The following is a 9,651-nucleotide window of genomic DNA, read 5'->3' as shown; positions in this document are numbered from 1 at the left end:
CCACGTTATCATCAACTTCTTTCTTAGTCTATACCTTTGTCTTCCCTGGATCCTTACAGCTGTCTCTACAAACAAACCTTCATATGAGCTCAATCCCAGGTCGTGTTCCTGCCTGAGGGAGGAAATATATCAGTCCTATGCCACTTAGGCCCAGCGTTACCCACTTGAGAACACAAGGGCGTGCCTTTGGACCTATTCCACAGGGCTACACTTTTTTTTCCCCCCATCTTTGTTACCACATCTCCCTCTAGACTGAAAGCTATAATTGATGATCAAATCCTAGTTTGATAATTCGTGTAAAATAGGTTTTCATTGTAATATATTTTGATACTAATGTTACAGAAATTTTGAGCATGTTGGATTGGATTTGACCTAGGGATATAAATCAGATTAGACTTCAGATTTTGTTTAGTTCAAATCAGTTTAGTTCAAATACCTAGATGGGAAATTTTTATGATATCAATTTGTCCGGATGGCTCACATTCCTGATCAGGCAGGCCTGGTACTATGAGACTATAAACTCACTGATGGCACACCCATGTCTTCAAAAATCAGTCTTGGAATAAAAAGAAATAGATGCCTTTTATTTGGAGGAGTTGCCTTCCTTTCAAAGAGCAAGCACCTGGTGTTCTTCATGAATTTTTCCTTTTTTGGTTAAACATTACAAGGAGAGGTAAAACTTTTCCATGTTCTTCAGAGGGCTCCTCTTGTACATCCATTGCTAGCGTAAATTGAAAAGCTGAATCCCCCAGAGACACAATAAAAAGTATAAACATGGCATATGACCACAGGAGTGTCAGAGTGTCACTCTCTGGGAAGCCACAGATTGAGGGAAGCACTGCAGAGGAGGGCAGGAGCTGAGCCACAGTGTCTGCCTTCTACCTCTTCAGATGATCCTCTTGGCAGCGGATAAGGCATCTATGAGCTGAGGGACTCTAGGGACTCGGAGTACGCAAGTTCCCATGTCCTGTTGATTCCGACGCCAAGATCAAAAGATGTGGTAATCAGAACTCTTTGTCTAGGCTTTCCAGCCTGGCTTATGATATATCTGGAGAGCCTCAGGGATTTCCTAGTGGAATGTCATGGCTCTCAGCATGAGTTAAGAATCAGAACTGAGAAAGCAAAAAAGGTTTTTGGTCATCAAGTGGCTGATGTATTCTGGTTCTTCTGGGAACCCACCTGTAGAAGGAAAGGCTGCTGCCTAAAATCAGTGGTTCTTAAATGTTCATGTGCAGAAGAATCATCTGAGTAGCTTTTTCAAAATGGGCCTCACATCCAGAAATTCTGATTTGGTAGCTCTGGTTCATGGCCCACAAACACGTATTTTGAATAAGCACCCTGAATAATTCTGACCTGACAGTCTAGAACCAGTTTGGAAAACACTAAGAAAGCAAAACCCAAATATTTATGACTTATGGCTCAGTGTCCACATTTCTCATAGTTTAGGGAGTCATTCTAGAAAAGTGACATTTTTTAAGGTACAGATAATGGAGGACATAGCTCTGAGTATCCCAAAAAGACCATCTCCCTGCTGTTTTCTGGCTCGCAGAATAAGCACGAGAATGTGGCTCGGTTGGTAATGTCGTGGGCATTGGTTGGAGGAATGCTATTATAGCATGCTGTGTGTTTTCTGGTACTAATCCATCTTGCTAAGGCTCTCTCCATCATTGGATCTGGAAAAGGAGCCTGAGCTGGGAGTCAGGAGACTTAGTGTCAGTTTCTTCAAATATGCATGAAATTGAGCAAGTCATTTCACTGATCTGAGTCCTAGTTTCCTCACATGTAAAATTAGAAGGTTGGTGCAGATAATTTTAAGGTTCTTCTAAATTCCTCTGTTGTGTGTATATGCCTGTGAGTGTGTGTATTTTCTTTCTATGAATTTTTCTGAATACCTAAAAGAAAGAGTCAGGGCACTAATATTCCTGCATTATTGCCATGTCATTGTTGTCATTGTCATTATTTCCTTCCCCAAAGAAGAAATTGTATTGTGCTTATAAGGTCAAGAAGTGACCTCACAGCTGCTAGGCAGCAAAATATTTGTTTTAGATTTAGAAAATCCTCATCACCTGTTTGACATTTTCTTCCCCTATTCCCATTTGATAGCATATATTTTGTTTCTGTTCTGGACTTGGTTACCATAATCCTCTGTATCCAGAAGGTAGCAGACTATAGTAGGAAACCGTATAACATAACTGCTAAACATGCGGACTCTTCGGCCATAAAGACTAGATACAGACTCCTGTTTCTGAAACTTACTGACTATTTAATCCATGGACAATGTCTAAACCCCTCTAAGTTCAATTGCCTCACCTGTGAAATGGGCATAACAACAGTAACTACCTAGTATAGCTGTTATGAGTCTTGATTGAGAATATGCTGTAAACAATTTAATGCAATTCTTGGCATATAGTGAGAGCTCAGTCAATCCTAGTTTTTAGGATATGCCAGAAGTTCTCAACTCTGGCTGTACAGTAGAATCACCTGGGAATATTTTAATACATTCCAATATCTGTGCTCCACCTGAGACTAATTCAATCAGTATTTCCCAGGATGGAGTCAGGGCACAGGTATATTTTGAAAGCTTCCCAGGTGATTCTGTGTGTGGCCTCAGTTGAGAGCCTCTAGTATTGGCCAAGTGTGATACAGAAATTAGAGAGAAGAGGATTGTTTTTTCCTCTCATGTACATGTGACTATTAGACACAGTCAACACAGCTGATACAGACCTCCTCGAAGACACAGGAGAGAGGCCTTCGGTAATCACTACAGTGTTATTCTCTAACTAGACCCTGGCTGATGCCCCAGAGGCCAAGGCCATCCTTTGGTAGCAAGAAAGCAAGACATTTATTGGAGAGTCTATTTTAGCCTTTAGAGCCCAACATATTCTGAATTTTGTGATCTCTGGTTTGGGAGGATTTTTCACAATCCCTTCTGGTTCAATTGCTATTAAAAAACATAGCACAACAAAAAATAATCTATTGAAGCTGTGAGAGTTATATAAGGAGGGCGACATTTTCCTGAGAGTGAGTGAAGATGGGTTTGGACCTTTTGGGGGTTCAGTACGGTTTTTCACTGGTTGTTGGTCCCCTAGTCCAACTCCCAGCCCGGAACAGGCCCAGTGATGTTGATTAGATTCTGGGGCACTTTCCCTTGAGTGAGGGCAATGAGGGGCCACTTTGGCAGCCCTAGCCTTGGAGAAAGCTCTAATTCCAGGCTCTGGCCTCTACTGTTGTGATCGTAACTGATTTTTAAGCTTGGATTTGTCCGAATGGGTAGGTCACATGCCAGACTTCTCTAGAAGCTTTTCAAGACTTGTGGCTATACTTTGCCAGGGCTCACCTTAGAGAAGATCTGTTCCTGAAGCTCTGACATGAATTCAAATAAATGAAAGGACACCTTTTACCTGGAATGGGCTGAATCAGCACATACCCACTGAGGTAAGACAATTGCCTACACCATGTACTCTGATGGGCTCCAACACTCCTGGTTCACCCAAGGAGGCTCCAAACATTTCTGCCACAGGCTCCAAATTTATGCATTCCATCCTTGGGGGCAGGGGGAGGGGGCTGCTTTGAAGGCTGCTATTAAAGTACAGAGTGGAGGGAAATAGGGTACTTATGGATACCAGGAGAGCTGAAGTATTGGACAGTGGATGAGCAGTGAGAGGACAATAAATGCCCAGAGTGGGCAACATGGAGAAGAAATGTAGTGGGAAGCCATAAAGCTGCTTCGCTGTCTAGTGGACCTCTGGTGTTTTACCTTCCCAACATCCAAAATCAGACAGTACAGGTCTACCTGTCCCCATCCTTGACTCCTGATACAGTGATGGGTCTGGAGGTACTAATGTAACTCAAGGGGGGCCTATCGGAGTTCTTTTTTGGGACTGATATAAACAATGAAAACCAAATGCTGATGATGACTGGCCATCACCACAAGGAGAGAGTATGCCTTAGAAGGAAACAAACATGGAAGTAAAGAGGAGAGAGAAGGAGGGAGAGACCTGATGGTTCTGCGTGCCTGAACCTGGCCCACTCCTTGTTCTCCCCAACAACGTGAGCCAGTCAGTTTCCTTTTTTAGATGAGTCGAGTTTCTGTCCCAGAAAGTTTCAGTATAATCCATTTCACAATCTTGACAAGAATTGGCCCTCCACAGGCCAGTAACAATAGAATTTTTTCCTCAGACTTACCTTGAATAGGCTGCCTCTCCTAACAGGAAAGCCCTTGAGCAGTACAGTTCATTCAGAACTATTCCCTTTGTAGTCATTATTCTATGGTCTGTTCCTCATATTTATCCTGCCCCCGGTGGATTGAAACCTTCTCAGTTGCATTCCAGATTTAGACCAAGAACACCTAAACTCAGGGCCTAATATAGAGGCCTCGTTCCTGCCTACTTTCATTCTTTTCAGCTGAGGCAGCTTCCTCAGTTAAATGGTGCCTTGTAACTGGTGCTTGTATGAAGGTGGAGGAGAGCAGAATCAGGACTGGGGCAGTCAGTACATCTAGTGATTAGAAGCCCTCCCTGACCTTCCCCTTCGCAGGAACCCAGTGCTGACATTGTGTGGATCCAGGAACTAAAATAATCCATCAGGGGCATTTCTCTAGGGGTAGAGAGGGGTCTTTAGAAAGAGACATACTATAGATTATTCTGGCTAGATAGAGCTAATTGGATACTTTAGAAGAAAGCAGTGAAAACATGTTTTTAAGGAATTTGACCCACCCTATCCCAAGCAGCCTGGTGCTGGAGTGGGTGTCACTGTTGCTGGGGGTTGATTTAGAAGGGCAAAGTCTAGAAGACTCAGCTGTCTAAGCAGTCCTGGCCAGGAAGAGCCTTAGAGTAAATGTCAGGCTAAGAAGTGGTTCTTACCCAGGAGTGATTTACCCCCCAGGGGACATATGCAGACATTTTGGTTGTCACTGCCGGGGAGGGGGTTGCTGCTGCGATCAGTGAGTAAAGGCCAGAGATGCAGCTAAGCATCCTACAGTGCACAGGACAGTCCCCACAATTATCTGGCCCTAAATGTTACTATCGCTGCAATAGAGAAACTGGGCAAAAGTCATTAGTGACACCTGGGAGATGTGAGGAGATCACGGACAGACACAGAGGTGCTGTGATGGCGTTGAGGCAGCTGTGTGGGGTTGGTCTTATGCGGGAAGGTTGAGCTCACTTAAAGGTCCAGAGCAGACTTTCTTTCACTGTTTCATTTGCTTAACATGCTAAAGTAATTCATACTAAGGTAATTCAGTAAAGTAATTGTGGGCAGGGTCCATTTTTCATTTCTGTGTCCTCAGTGCCAAGCACAGAGTAAACTCAATAAATGGCTGTTAATTGAATGGAAATAAATGGAATGACGTGTCACAACATCTATCAAACACACATGTGTTTTACATAAAAATATAAGGATATTTACATGTGTACACGCATATATATTGTTCTGCATACATACTTAGGAGGCGTAAAACCTGAGTAATCACCTGTGCATTTATTAACTATAAGACCTAGAGTAAGTCACTTAAACTTAATAATCTTGGTTTCCTCATAAATATACAAAAAAGATAATACTAATATTGATATTACAAGGGTTTTCTTTAAACTTTCTAAAATTGAGATATAATCACATGGCATAAATTTACCTTTTTAAAATGTACAGTTCAGTTGTTCTTAATATATTGAAAAATTTGTGCAATCATCACCACTATCTAATTTAAGTACATTTTCATCAGCCCAAAGGAAACCCTGTACCTATTACCTGGGACTACTGGGCCCCATTTCCCCCACTCACTCGCAGTCACTAATCCATTTTCTGTCTCTGCAGATTTCTCTATTTTGGACATTTCATGTAAGTATAATCATACTGTATGTAGCCTTTGGCATGTAGCCAGTTTCACTTAGCATAATGTTTTCAAGGTTCCTTGATATTATAGAATATATCAGTAATTTATTCCTTTCTAAAGCTGAATAATGGTGCTTTGTATGGATATACCACACTTTATTTATGTATTCATCAGTTGATGGACATTTGGATGATTTTCACTTTTTGTCTATTATGAATAATGCCACTATGCACATTTTGTGTATAAGGTTTTGTGTAGACATATATTTCTATTCTCTTTGGTATCTAACTAGGAATGGAATTAGTGGGTCATATGATAACTCTATATTTAAACTTGCAAGCAACTGCAAACTATTTTCCAAAGCAGCTGTGCCTTTTACATTCCCACCAGCGATGTATGAAGGTTCCAATTTCTCCACATTCCTAGCAACACTTATTATTGTCCATCGTTTTGATTATGGCCATCTTAGAGGGGATGACGTGGTAACTCACTGTGGTTTTGGTTTGCATTTCCCTAAAGACTAATGATGTTGAAGGTCTTTTCATGTGCTTGTTGGTCATTTGCATGTCTTTTTCGGAGAAATATCTATTCAAGTCCTTTGCCCGTTTTGTAATTGGTTTGTTTGCATTTTTGTTGTTGAGTTGTTTTGTATTTTCATGTATTTTGGAGGAATTTATTTAAAAAAGAATAGTTGACATATAGTGTGATGTGAGAGTTACTTCAGTAGGATACAAGTAAGGAGAGGTGGCATGTGGCTGGGGACACCAGCGAGTGTAACTTTTTCCTGTTTTTCCTGTAGATGGCTGCTCTTTGGGTCAGGGGTTGCTCCTGGTCCAAAGAGCTGTGGTCTTAGGCTCTAAAGCATTGGAAATCTATGTATGAAAATTAGCTAATTTGTCTGAAGAGATGTTTAGAGGTGGCAGGCACTCAAGGTGTAGGTTCAGTCCAGTAATGATAGTTTTTTTGAGTTTTCATTTGCTATATGAGGAGAACGGTAGCCAGAGATATGAAGAATTTTACTCAGAATTACACAAGATTTAGTATTAGAACCAGGCCTCCTGACTTCCCAGTTCAGTGTTCATGCCCATGCCATCTTGTCACACAATTTCTACTTACTTCAAGAAGATTTATGAAACTATATTCTAGTTCACACAAGGAATTTGAATGAGCCTTTGGAGGTTGTTATAATAGAAGATCTCAGAAAGTGAGAATGTTTGAATCATTGCTGTTTTGGGCTAAATTTAATGGAAAGGAAATTTCATCAATGTCATGGACAAAATAGTTACACTGTGACCAAAGGGAAGTGTTTTTCTTCTAATGGCTCTGTGACTGCCTCTCACTGGGGCCCAGGAATCTCTTCAGGCCACCATTATGTCCTTAACTCATTGCCGGCCAATCTGGGCCATGAGGGCCCGTCCTTTGTTAGCTCTACTCTTGTCTCAGCTACAGAAGATGAGAGGTGAAGCTATCTTCCTCTGCCTTTTGCTACAGACCTGTCAAGAACTCTGTCAACTAAAAGGAGCTGGAGTTGACTTGCCTCAAGGATAGGGATTCATAATTTAACACTGTCATCCTAGGTTTCATGACCTTCCTTATTTTAGGCTGCTTGAAGACTAGAACTCAAGACTGACTTTTTATCAAACCTGAAAAGATGTGCTATAGAATAAAGGGCCTGACGTGGAGTTAATTCTGCCACTTACTATCTGGGTGTCCTTTGGCTTGGTATTTTGCACCTCTGAATCTTTACAATGGGGATAATAATATCTATAATATTGTGAGGATTAAACAAGGTAATACACATAAAGAACGAAGACATGTGTTTGGTATGTATGGGTAACACAATATGTTTTCCCTCCATCCTTGTAAAACACCAATTTATGAAAATTGTTTAATCCTCTCACCCATTTTCAAATGCAAAGTAAGGAAGCAGTTTAAGTGTTCCAAACCTGCTCAGAATGGAAATGTTTTCATTAGATTTGTTCTTGGCTAATGATATGATGACTCAATATTGTCTTGCTTATGTTGGTGGTTTTTTAGCTGATATTAGGGCTGAGCTGAGGCCAGAGAACAAAGATAGGAAGAAGGGAAGAGAAGACCACGCAACTTCAATCTGTGATACAATCAGGGATCACAGTGAGAAATGAGAGCAGGCTCAGGGCTTGGGCCAAATACAACATTCCATCCTTCCTTCAGTATTTATTGAGCACTTCCTATGGGTCAAACACTGGGTGGGCTTGGCGCTGGAGCTATAGTCACACATAAGTCATGGTTTATGGTAGATTAATTGCTAACTTGATCCCATTTTCCACTCCTCCCTGTATCCACACCCTTTGCAATGAGACCTTGCAGCTGCCTCCTTCCTGAGGTGGAGAACATTTTTCCACCCTTTGAATCTGACTTGGCCTTGAGACTTGCTTAGGCCAACAGGATGCAGCAAAAGTGACGATGTGCTAGTTAGTCTCAAAACGAGGCCTCAAGAGGCCTTGCACCCATCCCTTGCTTTCTTGGAATCCTGCCCGGCCTCTCTGTACTAGAGGATGAGAGAGCACGTGGGGAGAAATAAGGGACCCCAGCCCATAGCCAGTGAACTCCCAGAGCAGAGCTGCTGATTGCAGATCCCTAAAGGAGTCCAGCTGAGATAAAAAAATTGTCCTGTGGCTTGTAGAATCAAGCACTGTTGTCTTAAGCTACTAGTTTTGATGTCGTTTATTATGCAGTGAAAACAAACTGATCTAGAGTTCCTGACCTCAAGAAGCTTAGAATCCTGTAGGTGCAGAAGCCAGACTCAGGTTTGCAAGAGTTTGCAAGAAGTTACGATAACTTCTCAGAAGACAATAGAAAGCCATAGTACTTCCCTGATGTAATGGTCAAAGGCCAGGCTGTCAGGTGTGACCAAAGCAAGGAAGCATGTGCAGGTTGAGTCAAGATTTACTCCTCTTTTACGGGAACGAGAGGCAGAGAAGTGCCCTAAAAGAAGGAAATGTCAGAGCATGTCAATTACTAAGGGTCCTTTAGTGTGTGCTTAGTAATATTCTTGCAACCAGGTAGTGCCCATGGGCATAATTTCAGAACTGTGGCCCAGGTCTGTTGAGCCCAGAAGTTTCATGAAGTGAGCGCTGCTCTCTCTAGTGTAAGTCAGCCTTCAAGATCTGGAGACTCTCTTCACGAGCTTGCTTTAAGAATATTAAGCAAGTTCTTCTTTGAAAGAACTTAGAATATTTTAAATTAATTTGTGAGGCAGCATATTTTGATCCTCATGATAGTTCAATATAAACACCAAGTCTACTCCAAATATGGCCTGATTTCCTAATAATATGCCAGATACTGCAGCTCCTTTCTAATTCATGGGAGGAACTGGATCAAGCCAACTTCCAGGGAGCATATCCAAAGCGTCCTATCATACTACAGCCTCATTGTGATAAGCAGAGTTCAGATAATAAACAAGTGACTGATTGAGGCTTGAGAATATTTTCAGTTTATGGATATTTTCATTTTTAATTGAGTTTGTTATTGAAGGATTTGGAAAATACCAATTTCAAGGCTCAAATTTCTCTTTCACCTGAGTGTGAAGTTGCTTTATACTATATTCAAATATTACTATTACTGCTGATACTGCTGCCATTACCACGATTACTCTCACACACACACCTGCTCTTTAACATTATTGCATGCCTTGCACTGTGCAATTTATATATCTCATTTATCTTTGTAATAAACTTTTTGAACTTCCCTCAGCTGTTTCTCTCCACAATTTTCCACATTTCAGAAAACAGCATGGGAGCCCACCCTCTCAAACCTGGAGTCATTCTTGATACTTCCTG

The sequence above is a fragment of the Diceros bicornis genome, chromosome 12 (genome assembly GCF_020826845.1).
Source record: "Diceros bicornis minor isolate mBicDic1 chromosome 12, mDicBic1.mat.cur, whole genome shotgun sequence".
Classification (NCBI taxonomy): Eukaryota; Metazoa; Chordata; class Mammalia; order Perissodactyla; family Rhinocerotidae; genus Diceros; species Diceros bicornis.
Note: the sequence above shows the minus strand (reverse complement) of the source record.